Here is a 14,774-nt window from a genome sequence, read left to right on the forward strand (position 1 = left end):
AATGCCTTCTGCCTGTCAATCTTCTTGCAATCGCCGGTTCGATCGCTTTCTTCGTTAGCTTTGTTGCTAGGCTAGCGACATGCCTGCGCATTGCGACTCGTGCGCATGCGCAGTACAGACCCGAACGCACGGCTGCAAAAAAATTCAGCGTGGGATCGGGTCTGAATGACCCCCTGTATGCACACTCCCAATACCCACAGTTTCCAGGGTTTATGCTTAGAAAGTCTTGCATTGCAAGAAAAAAGTATGGTACTAATTTCAAATGTCTCTCAGTTTACAGAATATGTGTTAGAGCAGGTGACTATATAGCTGGTGGAGTCTCATTATTCCCCCCTCATATCATGTAGGGAACAATATCATTACCAGCTGTCCTGATCCACTGCCTGCTATTCTCTCTGATCTCTCAGGTAAGAATGACATCTACTCTCGCATGGTATAGAATATATGACAGTACCTCTCTTAGGGTATAGTATATATGACAGTAACTCTCTCAGGGTATAGAATATATGACAGTAACTCTCTCAGGGTATAGTATATATGACAGTAACTCACAGGGTATAGAATATATGACAGTAACTCTCTCAGGGTATAGTATATATGACAGTAACTCTCTCAGGGTATAGAATATATGACAGTACCTCTATTAGGGTATAGTATATATGACAGTAACGCTCTCAGGGTATAGAATATATGACAGTACCTCTATTAGGGTATAGTATATATGACAGTAACTCTCTCAGGGTATAGAATATATGACAGTAACTCTCTCAGGATATAGAATATATGACAGTAACTCTCTTAGGGTATAGAATATATGACAGTACCTCTATTAGGGTATAGTATATATGACAGTAACTCTCTCAGGGTATAGTATATATGACAGTAACTCTCTCAGGGTATAGTATATATGACAGTAACTCACAGGGTATAGAATATATGACAGTAACTCTCTCAGGGTATAGAATATATGAGAGTACAGTTCTCAGGGTATACAGTATATGACAGTAACTCTCGCATGGTATAGAATATATGACAGTACCTCTATTAGGGTATAGAATATATGACAGTAACTCTCTTAGGGTATAGTATAAATGACAGTAACTCTCTCAGGGTATAGTATATATGACAGTAACTCACAGGGTATAGAATATATGACAGTAACTCTCTCAGGGTATAGAGTATATGACAGTAAATCTCTCAGGTATAGAATATATGACAGTAACTCTCTCAGGGTACAGAATATATGAGAGTACAGTTCTCAAGGTATACAGTATATGACAGTAACTCTCTCAGGAAATAGAATATATGACAGTACCTCTATTAGGGTATAGAATATATGACAGTAACTCTCTTAGCGTATAGTATATATGACAGTAACTCTCTCAGGGTATAGTATATATGACAGTAACTCTCTCAGGGTATAGAATATATGACAGTAACTCTCTCAGGGTATAGAATATTTGACAGTAACTCTCTCATGTATAGAATATATGACACTAACTCTCTCAGGGTATAGAATATATGAGAGTAACGCTCTCAAGGTATAGAGTATATGACAGTAACTCTCTCAGGATATAGAATATATGACAGTACCTCTCTCAGGGTATAGAAAATATTACAGTAACTCTCTCAGGGTATAGAGGGTATAGAATAGATGACATTAACTCGCTCAGGTATATAATATATGACAGTAACTCTCTCAGGGTATAGCATATATGACAGTATCTCTCACGGTATACTGTAGATTATATATCAGTAACTCTCAGGGTTTAGAATATATGACAGTAGCTCTCATAGGGTATAGAAAATATGACAGTACCTCTCTCAGGGCATAGAATATATGACAGTAACCCTCTCAGGGTATATAATATATGACAGTACTGTTCTCAGGGTATAGAATATATGACAATAACTCTCTCAGGGTATAGAATATATGACAGTACTGTATATCTCTCAGGTATAGAATATATGACAGTAACTCTCTCACGGTGTAGAATATATGACAGTAACTCTCTCAGGGTATAGAAAATATGAGAGTAACTCTTTCAGGGTATATAATATACAGTATGACAGTAAATCTCTCAGGGTATAGAATATATGACAGTAACGCTCTCAGGGTATAGAATATATGACAGTACCTCTATTAGGGTATAGAATATATGACAGTAACTCTCTCAGGGTATAGTATATATGACAGTAACTCTCTCAGGGTATAGAATATATGACAGTAACTCTCTCAGGGTATAGAATATATGACAGTATCTCACTCAGGTATACAATATATGACAGTAACTCTCTCAGGGTATAGAATATATGACAGTAATGCTCTCAGGGTATATAATATATGACAGTAACTCTCTCAGGGTATAAAATATATGACAGTACTGCTCTCAGGGTATAGAATATATGATAGTACTGTATATCTCTCAGATATAGAATATATGACAGTAACTCTCTCACGGTGTAGAATATATGACAGTAACTCTCTCAGGGTATAGAAAATATGAGAGTAACTCTCTCAGGGTATATAATATACAGTATGACAGTAAATCTCTCAGAGTATAGAATATATGACAGTAACGCTCTCAGGGTATAGAATATATGACAGTACTTCTATTAGGGTATAGAATATATGACAGTAACTCTCTCAGGGTATAGTATATATGACAGTAACTCTCTCAGGGTATAGTATATATGACAGTAACTCTCAGGGTATAGAATATATGACAGTAGCCCTCATAGGGTATAGAAAATATGACAGTACCTCTCTCAGGGCATAGAATATATGACAGTAACCCTCTCAGGGTATATAATATATGACAGTACTGCTCTCAAGGTATAGAATATATGACAATAACTCTCTCAGGGTATAGAATATATGACAGTACTGTATATCTCTCAGGTATAGAATATATGACAGTAACTCTCTTACGGTGTAGAATATATGACAGTAACTCTTTCAGGGTATAGAAAATATGAGAGTAACTCTCTCAGGGTATATAATATACAGTATGACAGTAAATCTCTCAGGGTATAGAATATATGACAGTAACGCTCTCAGGGTATAGAATATATGACAGTACCTCTATTAGGGTATAGAATATATGACAGTAACTCTCTCAGGGTATAGTATATATGACAGTAACTCTCTCAGGGTATAGAATATATGACAGTAACTCTCTCAGGGTATAGAATATATGACAGTATCTCACTCAGGGTATACAATATATGACAGTAACTCTCAGGGTATAGAATATATGACAGTAATGCTCTCAGGGTATATAATATATGACAGTAACTCTCTCAGGGTATAGAATATATGACAGTACTGCTCTCAGGGTATAGAATATATGACAGTACTGTATATCTCTCAGGTATAGAATATATGACAGTAACTCTCTCACGGTGTAGAATATATTACAGTAACTCTCTCAGGGTATAGAAAATATGAGAGTAACTCTCTCAGGGTATATAATATACAGTATGACAGTAAATCTCTCAGGGTATAGAATATATGACAGTAACGCTCTCAGGGTATAGAATATATGACAGTACCTCTATTAGGGTATATAATATATGACAGTAACTCTCTCAAGGTATAGTATATATGACAGTAACTCTCTCAGGGTATAGTATATATGACAGTAACTCTCAGGGTATAGAATATATGACAGTAACTCTCTCGGGGTATAGAATATATGACAGTAACTCTCTCAGGTATACAATATATGACAGTAACTCTCTCAGGGTATAGAATATATGACAGTAATGCTCTCAGGGTATAGAATATATGAGAGTAACGCTATCAGGGTATAGAGTATATGACAGTAACTCTCTCAGGATATAGAATATATGACAGTACCTCTCTCGCGGTGTAGAATATATGACAGTAACTCTCTCAGGGTATAGAAAATATGAGAGTAACTCTCTCAGGGTATAGAATATACAGTATGACAGTAAATCTCTCAGGGTATAGAATATATGACAATAACTCTCTCATTGTATAGAATATATGACAGTACTGTATATCTCTCAGGTATAGAATATATGACAGTAACTCTCTCACGGTGTAGAATATATGACAGTAACTCTCTCAGGGTATAGAAAATATGAGAGTAACTCTCTCAGGGTATATAATATACAGTATGACAGTAAATCTCTCAGGGTATAGAATATATGACAGTAACGCTCTCAGGGTATAGAATATATGACAGTACCTCTATTAGGGTATAGAATATATGACAGTAACTCTCTCAGGGTATAGTATATATGACAGTAACTCTCTCAGGGTATAGAATATATGACAGTAACTCTCTCAGGGTATAGAATATATGACAGTATCTCACTCAGGTATACAATATATGACAGTAACTCTCTCAGGGTATAGAATATATGACAGTAATGCTCTCAGGGTATATAATATATGACAGTAACTCTCTCAGGGTATAGAATATATGACAGTACTGCTCTCAGGGTATAGAATATATGATAGTACTGTATATCTCTCAGGTATAGAATATATGACAGTAACTCTCTCACGGTGTAGAATATATGACAGTAACTCTCTCAGGGTATAGAAAATATGAGAGTAACTCTCTCAGGGTATATAATATACAGTATGACAGTAAATCTCTCAGGGTATAGAATATATGACAGTAACGCTCTCAGGGTATAGAATATATGACAGTACTTCTATTAGGGTATAGAATATATGACAGTAACTCTCTCAGGGTATAGTATATATGACAGTAACTCTCTCAGGGTATAGTATATATGACAGTAACTCTCAGGGTATAGAATATATGACAGTAGCTCTCATAGGGTATAGAAAATATGACAGTACCTCTCTCAGGGCATAGAATATATGACAGTAACCCTCTCAGGGTATATAATATATGACAGTACTGCTCTCAAGGTATAGAATATATGACAATAACTCTCTCAGGGTATAGAATATATGACAGTACTGTATATCTCTCAGGTATAGAATATATGACAGTAACTCTCTTACGGTGTAGAATATATGACAGTAACTCTCTCAGGGTATAGAAAATATGAGAGTAACTCTCTCAGGGTATATAATATACAGTATGACAGTAAATCTCTCAGGGTATAGAATATATGACAGTAACGCTCTCAGGGTATAGAATATATGACAGTACCTCTATTAGGGTATAGAATATATGACAGTAACTCTCTCAGGGTATAGTATATATGACAGTAACTCTCTCAGGGTATAGAATATATGACAGTAACTCTCTCAGGGTATAGAATATATGACAGTATCTCACTCAGGGTATACAATATATGACAATAACTCTCTCAGGGTATAGAATATATGACAGTAATGCTCTCAGGGTATATAATATATGACAGTAACTCTCTCAGGGTATAGAATATATGACAGTACTGCTCTCAGGGTATAGAATATATGACAGTACTGTATATCTCTCAGGTATAGAATATATGACAGTAACTCTCTCACGGTCTAGAATATATGACAGTAACTCTCTCAGGGTATAGAAAATATGAGAGTAACTCTCTCAGGGTATATAATATACAGTATGACAGTAAATCTCTCAGGGTATAGAATATATGACAGTAACGCTCTCAGGGTATAGAATATATGACAGTACCTCTATTAGGGTATATAATATATGACAGTAACTCTCTCAGGGTATAGTATATATGACAGTAACTCTCTCAGGGTATAGTATATATGACAGTAACTCTCAGGGTATAGAATATATGACAGTAACTCTCTCAGGGTATAGAATATATGACAGTAACTCTCTCAGGTATACAATATATGACAGTAACTCTCTCAGGGTATAGAATATATGACAGTAATGCTCTCAGGGTATAGAATATATGAGAGTAACGCTCTCAGGGTATAGAGTATATGACAGTAACTCTCTCAGGATATAGAATATATGACAGTACCTCTCTCGCGGTGTAGAATATATGACAGTAACTCTCTCAGGGTATAGAAAATATGAGAGTAACTCTCTCAGGGTATAGAATATACAGTATGACAGTAAATCTCTCAGGGTATAGAATATATGACAGTAACGCTCTCAGGGCATAGAATATATGACAGTACCTCTATTAGGGTATAGAATATATGACAGTAACTCTCTCAAGGTATAGTGTATATGACAGTAACTCTCTCAGGGTATAGTATATATGACAGTAACTCTCAGGGTATAGAATATATGACAGTAACTCTCTCAGGGTATAGAATATATGACAGTAACTCTCTCATGTATACAATATATGATAGTAACTCTCTCAGGGTATAGAATATATGACAGTAACGCTCTCAGGGTATAGAATATATTAGAGTAACGCTCTCAGGGTATAGATTATATGACAGTAACTCTCTCAGGATATAGAATATATGACAGTACCTCTCTCGTGGTGTAGAATATATGACAGTAACTCTCTCAGGGTATAGAATATATGACAGTATATCTCTCACGGTATAGAATATATGACAGTAACTCTCTCAGGTATAGAATATATGACAGTATCTTTCAGAGTATAGAATATATGACAGTAACTCAGGGTATAGAGTATATGACAGTAGCTCTCAGGGTATAGAATATATGAGAGTAACTCTCTCAGGGTATAAAATATATGACATTACAGTATCTCTCTCAGGGTATAAAATATATGACATTACAGTAGCTCTCTCAGGGTATAAAATACATGACATTACAGTATCTCTCTCAGGGTATAAAATATATGACATTACAGTAGCTCTATCAGGGTATAGAATATATGACAGTAACTCTCTCAGGGTATAGAATATATGACAGTAACTCTCTCATAGTTACATAGTTAATGAGGTTGAGAGGCAAGATGTCCATCGTGTTCAACCTGTATTCTGTCTTAAGCCGAGTTCATTATAATGTCCCAATTGAAATAATGTTTTATGTTTAGTTATCAACTGAAAAGCATGTTCCTCCCTGATTAAAAATCTCAATATTTTAAATGTTATAACCTTGAATATCTTTTTCAGTCAGAAATGTATCCAATCCGTTTTTAAATGCATATATAGTGTCCGCCATTACCACCTTTACTGGCAGGGAATTCCAGAACCGTATTGCCCTAACAGTGAAGAACCCTTTCCTACGTAGCGTATGGAATTTTCTCTCCTCAAGCCTCGGTGCTCGCATCTTATACAGAGTTCTTTTAATAAACAATTCCTCTGATAACTCTTTGTAATTTCCCTTTATGTATTTGAAGATATTGATAATGTCTCCTCTTAGATGCCTCTTTTCTAGTGTATACAGTTTCAAGCTGGTGAGCCTTTCCTCATACTCCATTCCCTCTAGCCCTTTAATCAATTTAGTGGCACGCCTTTGAATCCTTTCGAGTTCACATATACCTTTTTTATTATGAGGTGCCCAAAATTTAACACAATAGTCCAGGTGCGGACGTACCAATGATTTGAACGGCGGCAGGATAACACTTTCGTCCCTTGCCTCAATTCCCCGTTTTATGCACGCTTGCAATTTACTTGCCTTCTTTGCTGCATTTTGACATTGCGTATGGTTGTTTAGCCTATTATCAATGAGTACCCCCAAATCTTTTTCCAATACTGTTACCCCTAGATTTTCCCCATTTAATATGTAGGTTGCAAGTTTTTTTTTGCACCCGAAGTGCATAACTTTGCATTTTTCTATATTGAATCCCATTTTCCATTTAGACGCCAAGATTTCAAGTTAAGATAAGTCATTCTGCAGAGACTCCACATCTATTTCTGAATTAATTACCTTACGCAATTTAGTATCATCTGCAAAGATTGACACTCTGATTTCCAGGCCGTTGATAAATATGTTGAACAGTAGTGGCCCAAGTACGGATCCTTGTGGTATTCCGCTGACTACTGGTGTCCAGCTGGAGGACATTCCATTGACCACTACTCGCTGTACTCTGTTATCCAGCCAATTACTTATCCATGTACAAATAGTTTTTCCTAGGCCAAGCTCCTTTAATTTGATGATCAGTCTTCTGTGAGGCACTGTATCGAAGGCTTTTGCAAAATCTAAGTATACCACATCCTCTGCTTTTCCTTGGTCAAGATTGACGCTCACTTCCTCATAGAAGCTAAGTTAGTTTGACATGATCTGTCCCTTACAAACCCATGCTGGTTCTTGCTACTAAAGTCAGCGGCATGTAGATACTCCTGTAAGCTATCCCTTAAAATTCCCTCCAATAATTTCCCCACTATAGATGTCAAACTAACAGGTCTGTAATTTCCTGGATGATTTTTAGATCTCTTTTTAAATAATGGCACTACCTCAGCTATATACCAATCCATAGGTACCATGCCTGATCTAATAGAACTATTGAAAATCAAGTATAGGGGTCTTCCTAGTTGTGACCTAAACTCCATAAGAACCCTCGGGTGAAGTCCATCAGGTCCAGGTGATTTATTAATCTTAATTTTGCTTAGTCCCTCCCGGACTATCTCCTCACTTAAACAAGTATCTAGCCAGAAATCCTTGCTTTCACTATCGCTATATACTACTCCCACCGTCGCTTCTTCTCTGGTGAACACAGATGAAAAAATTTGTACAGTATTTCTGCTTTTGTTTCGTCATCATTTATCAATACTCCAAATTCATCTTTTATTGGACCTATGTTCTCCTTTCTTAACCTTTTACTGTATATGTATTTAAAAAACTTCTTAGGATTGTTTTTGCTCTCTATAGCTATTTGCTTTTCATTTTACATTTTTGCTGCTCTTATTGCTTTTTTGCATTTTTTTATTGCATTCCTTGTAGTACTGAAATTACTCCTCCAGGCTGGTCAGAGGCGCTGATGCTGGTGACGTGATGGAAACAGGAATGAAGAGGTGGAAGTGAGTGGAGGAGGCGGAAGTCAGGGCCGGAGCCGGGCTGAGCGGGCAGAGCAGCGGAGCGTGCAGCAGGAGGATCGCTGCTGCTGCCGGTGTGAATGAGAGTGTGTGTGGGTGAGTGTCGGGCCGCTGCTAGTGAGTGAGAGTGAGTGCATAAGTGTAAGTGTGATTAAGAGTGCATGTGTGTAGAAGAGTATGTGTGTGAAGGGATAAAGAAAGTGTGTGAAGGGATAAACAAGTGCTGGCAACTCAGTGTGTGAGGGGGAGAGTAAGTGCTGGGGGAGAGTAAGTGTGCAAGGCTGCTGCTGAGTCAGTGAGTAAGAGTGTGCTGCAGCTGCTGCTGTTACAGACACGGGATGAGAGTGTGCTGCTGCTGAGGGAAGTGAGAGGGGGAGAGTAAGTGGGAGAGGGGCTGCTGCTGTCGGGTGAGGGAAAGTGTGCTGCTGCTGCAGACACAGCCCGCGTGTAAGGGACTGCGAGCTGAGAATGACTGCGAACTGCGAGCTGGGGACGACTGCAAACTGAGGACGAAGTTGGTGCCAGAAGTCGGGTGCAGCAAGTGAGAAGGAGGTGTGAATCAACTGCAAGGAGGAGTAGCGGAGTCGCAGGAGAGGGCCCACTCAGATAGGTATTGATTACCTACTTCATCTTGTATGTGATTGAATTGGCTATTTCTGCTGTGTTGTGAATATTGATTATCTCGACAGCTAGGCCATAGTCAGTATCATATTGCATTGTTTGTATTCATTGCTTGCATTTTTTTTTTGTATTATTCTGCATTGTTCTTTGGAAGTTAATAGGGAGTTGAGTTTTCAAGCAAATGGGAGGGGCAGAGTTTAAGAGTTTCACTCAGTGCATGTCGTGCAAGATGTATGCACACCTGGAGCAACCGTCCCAGGGTGAATACATCTGTCCAAGATGTGTGCGAACGGTTGCCCTGGAAGCCCAGGTAACTGATCTAGGGCAAACCTTTATGCGGCTGAGGGAGATTCACATTCTCTAGCAAAGTCTAGAATGGTGGAGGAGTTGCAGGGACACACACCGGTAGATGAGGACAACCAGGTAGCCAGCTGGGTCACTGTTAGAAGGAAGAAAAAGAGGGGGAGGCACGACATCTCCGTGCTATCAAACCCGAACAAATTTGCCCAATTAGACGAAGATTAGGTGGATGATAGCGAGGAAATCATGGAGCTGGAGGAGACTGTTCCCTCTAGCAACCAGAGGAGTGGTCCCTCTGGCTCAGATGGGATGAAAGAGAGAGAGAGGTACCCAGGTAGATTGTGGTGGTAGGGGACTCTATCATCAGGAAGACAGATAGGGCAATCTGCTACCGGGATCGCGTTCGCCATACGGTCTGTTGTCTCCCGGGTGCGGCACATCGCGGACAGGGTAGATAGATTGTTGGGAGTGGCTGGGAAAGACCCGGCGGTCTTGGTGCATGTTTGCACCAACAACAAAGTTAGTGGTAGGTGGGATTTCCTTGAGAAAGATTATAGGGACTTAGGCCAGAAACTAAAGGCAAGGACATCTAAGGTAATATTCTCCGAAATATTATCTGTGCCACGCGCTAGCCCAGGGAGGCAGAGGGAGATCAGGGAGGTAAATGTGTGGCTAAGAGACTGGTGTAGGAAGGAGGAGTTTGTGTTCTTGGAACACTGGACGGACTTCTCAGTCAGGCGCCATCTTTTTTGTAGCGATGGATTGCACCTGAATGAGGGGGCTGCGGTGCTGGGGGGAGGGGTTGGAGGAGCTTTTAAACTAGGTGCCTGGTGGGAGGGTTTACCTAGAAACTATGGGTAAATGACGTGTCAGAAAAGGTGACTATATATTTGGGGAGGAGGGTAATATTATTCCCTGCTATCATATAATGTTAGGATTTTGTCCTGCACCAAAGTGTAGCACTGGTATGTAGCTATGCTGCAGTCTTATCAGTACATTTGAGTACTTTGGTTAATTCTCCCTATGTTTAGTATAATGGGTAGAAATCTATCTACTCTCTAGATGGGGTGCAACCATAAACTCCAACATCTGTCATTACTGTGCTGAAAGAGAAAGAAGAGTTTGTTTATTGGTGAACTGAGAAATCTATAGGTAGTTATCAAATCTTAGAGAGAGCTAAAGTGGAGAGAGATGAAGTACCAGCCAATCAGCTTCTAACTGCCATGTTACAGGCTGTGTTTAAAAAATAACAGGAACTACTTGACTGAGACACATAGATGTATTAAGCCTAGAGAAGGCATAAAAAAGTGATAAAGCAGTGATAAATGCAAGGTGAAAACGCACCAGCCAATCAGCTCGTACCTGTCAATTTACATATTGGAGCTGATTGGCTGGTGCGATATCACCTTGCACTTATCACCGCTTTATTGCTTCTTTATGCCTTCTCCAGGCTTAATACATCTGCCATGTGACAAATCACCCCCTAGAATGAGTAACCCCCATAGAATGCTGAAAACAGACAATGGTGGTCATTCCGAGTTGGTTGCTAGCTGCATTCGTTCGCTCTGCAGCGATGAGGCGAAAAAAAGGCACTTCTGCACATGCATATGTGGCGCAATGCGCACGCACAACGTACTATTACAACGAACAATGTAGTTTCACACAGGGTCTAGCAAAGCTTTTCAGTCGCACTGCTGACCGCAGAGTGATTGACATGAAGTGGGCGTTTCTGGTAGAGATGAGCGCCTGAAATTTTTCGGGTTTTGTGTTTTGGTTTTGGGTTCGGTTCCGCGGCCGTGTTTTGGGTTCGAACGCGTTTTGGCAAAACCTCACCGAATTATTTTTGTCGGATTCGGGTGTGTTTTGGATTCGGGTGTTTTTTTCCAAAAACACTAAAAAACAGCTTAAATCATAGAATTTGGGGGTCATTTTGATCCCAAAGTATTATTAACCTCAAAAACCATAATTTACACTCATTTTCAGTCTATTCTGAATACCTCACACCTCACAATATTATTTTTAGTCCTAAAATTTGCACCGAGGTCGCTGTGTGAGTAAGATAAGCGACCCTAGTGGCCGACACAAACACCGGGCCCATCTAGGAGTGGCACTGCAGTGTCACGCAGGATGTCCCTTCCAAAAAACCCTCCCCAAACAGCACATGACGCAAAGAAAAAAAGAGGCGCAATGAGGTAGCTGTGTGAGTAAGATTAGCGACCCTAGTGGCCGACACAAACACCGGGCCCATCTAGGAGTGGCACTGCAGTGTCACGCAGGATGGCCCTTCCAAAAAACCCTCCCCAAACAGCACATGACGCAAAGAAAAAAAGAGGCGCAATGAGGTAGCTGACTGTGTGAGTAAGATTAGCGACCCTAGTGGCCGACACAAACACCGGGCACATCTAGGAGTGGCACTGCAGTGTCACGCAGGATGTCCCTTCCAAAAAACCCTCCCCAAACAGCACATGACGCAAAGAAAAAAAGAGGCGCAATGAGGTAGCTGTGTGAGTAAGATTAGCGACCCTAGTGGCCGACACAAACACCGGGCACATCTAGGAGTGGCACTGCAGTGTCACGCAGGATGTCCCTTCCAAAAAACCCTCCCCAAACAGCACATGACGCAAAGAAAAAAAGAGGCGCAATGAGGTAGCTGTGTGAGTAAGATTAGCGACCCTAGTTGCCGACACAAACACCGGGCCCATCTAGGAGTGGCACTGCAGTGTCACGCAGGATGTCCCTTCCAAAAAACCCTCCCCAATCAGCACATGATGCAAAGAAAAAGAAAAGAAAAAAGAGGTGCAAGATGGAATTATCCTTGGGCCCTCCCACCCACCCTTATGTTGTATAAACAAAACAGGACATGCACACTTTAACCAACCCATCATTTCAGTGACAGGGTCTGCCACACGACTGTGACTGATATGACGGTTGGTTTGGACCCCCCCCAAAAAAGAAGCAATTAATCTCTCCTTGCACAAACTGGCTCTACAGAGGCAAGATGTCCACCTCATCTTCACCCTCCGATATATCACCGTGTACATCCCCCTCCTCACAGATTATCAATTCGTCCCCACTGGAATCCACCATCTCAGCTCCCTGTGTACTTTGTGGAGGCAATTGCTGCTGGTCAATGTCTCCGCGGAGGAATTGATTATAATTCATTTTAATGAACATCATCTTCTCCACATTTTCTGGATGTAACCTCGTACGCCGATTGCTGACAAGGTGAGCGGCGGCACTAAACACTCTTTCGGAGTACACACTTGTGGGAGGGCAACTTAGGTAGAATAAAGCCAGTTTGTGCAAGGGCCTCCAAATTGCCTCTTTTTCCTGCCAGTATAAGTACGGACTGTGTGACGTGCCTACTTGGATGCGGTCACTCATATAATCCTCCACCATTCTATCAATGTTGAGAGAATCATATGCAGTGACAGTAGACGACATGTCCGTAATCGTTGTCAGGTCCTTCAGTCCGGACCAGATGTCAGCATCAGCAGTCGCTCCAGACTGCCCTGCATCACCGCCAGCGGGTGGGCTCGGAATTCTGAGCCTTTTCCTCGCACCCCCAGTTGCGGGAGAATGTGAAGGAGGAGATGTTGACAGGTCGCGTTCCGCTTGACTTGACAATTTTGTCACCAGCAGGTCTTTCAACCCCAGCAGACCTGTGTCTGCCGGAAAGAGAGATCCAAGGTAGGCTTTAAATCTAGGATCGAGCACGGTGGCCAAAATGTAGTGCTCTGATTTCAACAGATTGACCACCCGTGAATCCTTGTTAAGCGAATTAAGGGCTGCATCCACAAGTCCCACATGCCTAGCGGAATCGCTCCGTGTTAGCTCCTCCTTCAATGCCTCCAGCTTCTTCTGCAAAAGCCTGATGAGGGGAATGACCTGACTCAGGCTGGCAGTGTCTGAACTGACTTCACGTGTGGCAAGTTCAAAGGGCATCAGAACCTTGCACAACGTTGAAATCATTCTCCACTGCGCTTGAGACAGGTGCATTCCACCTACTATATCGTGCTCAATTGTATAGGCTTGAATGGCCTTTTGCTGCTCCTCCAACCTCTGAAGCATATAGAGGGTTGAATTCCACCTCGTTACCACTTCTTGCTTCAGATGATGGCAGGGCAGGTTCAGTAGTTTTTGGTGGTGCTCCAGTTTTCTGTACGTGGTGCCTGTACGCCGAAAGTGTCCCGCAATTCTTCTGGCCACCGACAGCATCTCTTGCACGCCCCTGTCGTTTTAAAAAAAATTCTGCACCACCAAATTCAAGGTATGTGCAAAACATGGGACGTGCTGGAATTGGCCCTGATTTAATGCACACACAATATTGCTGGCGTTGTCCGATGCCACAAATCCACAGGAGAGTCCAATTGGGGTAAGCCATTCCGCGATGATCTTCCTCAGTTGCCGTAAGAGGTTTTCAGCTGTGTGCGTATTCTGGAAAGCGGTGATACAAAGCGTAGCCTGCCTAGGAAAGAGTTGGCGTTTGCGAGATGCTGCTACTGGTGCCGCCGCTGCTGTTCTTGCGGCGGGAGTCCATACATCTACCCAGTGGGCTGTCACAGTCATATAGTCCTGACCCTGCCCTGCTCCACTTGTCCACATGTCCGTGGTTAAGTGGACATTGGGTACAGCTGCATTTTTTAGGACACTGGTGACTCTTTTTCTGAGGTCTGTGTACATTTTCGGTATCGCCTGCCTAGAGAAATGGAACCTAGATGGTATTTGGTACCGGGGACACAGTACCTCCAACAAGTCTCTAGTTGGCTCTGCAGTAATGATGGATACCGGAACCACGTTTCTCACCACCCAGGATGCCAAGGCCTCAGTTATCCGCTTTGCAGTAGGATGACTGCTGTGATATTTCATCTTCCTCGCAAAGGACTGTTGAACAGTCAATTGCTTACTGGAAGTAGTACAAGTGGGCTTACGACTTCCCCTCTGGGATGACCATCGACTCCCAGCG

The sequence above is a fragment of the Pseudophryne corroboree genome, chromosome 3 (genome assembly GCF_028390025.1).
Source record: "Pseudophryne corroboree isolate aPseCor3 chromosome 3, aPseCor3.hap2, whole genome shotgun sequence".
NCBI lineage: Eukaryota > Metazoa > Chordata > Amphibia > Anura > Myobatrachidae > Pseudophryne > Pseudophryne corroboree.